The sequence below is a fragment of the Gymnoscopelus microlampas genome (genome assembly GCF_963454915.1).
Source record: "Gymnoscopelus microlampas genome assembly, chromosome: 11".
NCBI classification, from domain to species: domain Eukaryota; kingdom Metazoa; phylum Chordata; class Actinopteri; order Myctophiformes; family Myctophidae; genus Gymnoscopelus; species Gymnoscopelus microlampas.
Genome location: NC_139948.1, coordinates 22,486,893 through 22,489,392, shown reverse-complemented (window position 1 = coordinate 22,489,392; position 2,500 = coordinate 22,486,893).

Here is a 2,500-nt window from a genome sequence, read left to right as displayed (position 1 = left end):
CCACGCCTTTATCTCCTCAAGGCAGGTGGTCAGTGTGAATGATGGTGATGAAGGTGGTGACGGCAGGGAGGCAGAGGGGGTTCCGTTGGTCTTGAGATAGAGTTGGGTGTCATCAGCGTAGCAATGGAGGGTATCCCATGCCGGCTGATGACACAACCAAGGGGGAGTATGTAGTGTGAAGAGGGTGGGGCCAAGGACGGATCCTTGAGGGACGCCACAGGTGACAGGCTGGGAATTTACACCTCCCAGGGAGACACGCTCGGTTCTGTCTGTGAGGTAGGAGGTGAACCAGTTTAGAGCAGAGTCAGTGAGTCCTATGTGGAGTGAAGACGGTCGAGGAGGATGTTGTGGTCGACTGTGTCGAAGGCTGCCGATAAATCAAGTAGGATGAGGAGGGAGGGGGAGCCATCATCAGCCGCCATCAAAAGGTCATTAGTGACCCTGACCAGCGCTGTTTCTGTGCTGTGGGCTGAGCGGAATCCTGACTGAAATGTCTCGAAGAAATTATTGTGCTTGAGATGTTGGTGAAGTTGAGCGGCAACTACCTTTTCCAGCACCTTGGGGCACATTGGAGATGGGCCTGTAGTTGGCATGAACTTCCGGGTCAAGGGTGGGTTTTTTTCAGGAGGGGTGTAATGATGGCTGTCTTTAAAGCGGGTGGGACATGGCCGGCTTAGAGGGAGTGGTTAATGGCTGTGGTGATGAGGGGACTTATGGCAGTTATGTGGCCTTTTACCAGAGCTGTGGGAAGGGGTCAAGGGCGCATGTGGAAGGTTTCATTTTGCTGATGGTGTCCTCAACCTCTCGATGTGAGATGTTGGCCAAACAGCGGAGAGGCTGGAATATCCCTGACTGTGGGCAGCAATCAGCATGCCCCTACAGTATGGGCATATCGGTCGGATCTGCGGTTCTGGACAATCAACGATCCGACCGACTTTACACCGGGCACCGCACTGGCTCGGATCCTCTGTGATCCTCAGACTGAGTTTAAAGTCAATAAGTCGGGCAGGTTCTTGAGATATGCGGGGGAAACAGACCAATGGATATGCCCATACATGGAGGTATCTGTCTGTCTGACTGTGTCCCTAATTTGCCCAAATATGGAGTTCCGTGTCAGCCATACCCAAATATGGAGTTCAGGCCAGTCTATGGTGTCGGTACCATGATAATTGACGACATCAGGTTCCTCCATATATTTGAGGATCTATCAATTATTTTGGAGAACCGTCGATCCTAGTTTAAAGTGGTCTCCAATCTCTATATGGGCATGTTACGTTTGTGACGGCCACCAAATTCTAAATGTAATTGGTATATTCCAATGTTCAATACCAAAAACACAATACAATCATTATATAGCAATTATATGACAATTAATTGTCAATTAAAATGTCATAATTGTGACAGGCCTAGCACAGACACAGGCATCTAATTAATCTCATTCAAACCCATATGCAATCTGCCATATACATTTAAAGACACATGTCTTCATATGCCCTTTGGGGAACTCTGGAGATGAAAGACAACAGGGTTCAGGAGAGATCTCAGTTAGTTAATCACTGCACTGTTTGGACTGTATACATACAGTCCAAACTGTATACATGACTGCAATTATATGTTAAGGCTGCACCAGTGCAATGTCTCTCCTCCATTGAACTTACAGAGAAGTTGTGTCCTTAATCAGTCTCGGTAGCTGTATGCTTAATTTATACTCTGTCATACGGCAAAGTATAAATCAGGCTTTATCGGTGTGCACTGAATGATGAAAACATCAGACCTTAGTGGGAGTTTGGCTCTTACTTTCCCTCAAATATACACTTTTTAACCCTTCCCTCTGTTGTTGAACTTGGTGGATCCCCACAAACATGTGTTATTTGTTTGGTTAATGTCTTCTTGAACCCATGAGGTAAAAAAAAAGTTTAATAGGTTTCAGGTTTTTTTCAATGTAAATTTAATCCATTCATTTTGTATTTTTAATTTCTTCCAATTTAATTGGGTTAAAAATGCTAGCCCTACGAGGGAAACACTATAGGGCATGAGATTGATACTCACCCAACCTGTTTCCACAATGATTATTATTCATGCAGGGTCCACAGGGCCCAATAGTAGTATTTAAAGCTTCAATCTGTTATTGTTTTATCTCTGTTCTATCTCTCTCCCTAGACTCATGATGCCAGACAATCAGAGGTGTCCACCTACCGATCATCTGGGGTCTTCTAAATGCAAGGTAGTTGCTAGAACAGCAGCGAGAACAACCGCTAGCAAAGCTATGCATGCCCACTGCTTTGGAAATTAAATAAAAGTTATTAGCACAGCTGTACAGGGTGATGGCAATCCGCTTCATGTTGTGTCTATGCCATCTATACTCATGGTGTCTTATTGCTTGATGCCATAAAACTACTCATATCAAGTTAAGCCTAATATTGTAGAAATGCTGGAGGAGGACCTTCAGACCTCATACTTTAAATGTCACTATCATTTTTAAGTATTGACGGCCTTGGGA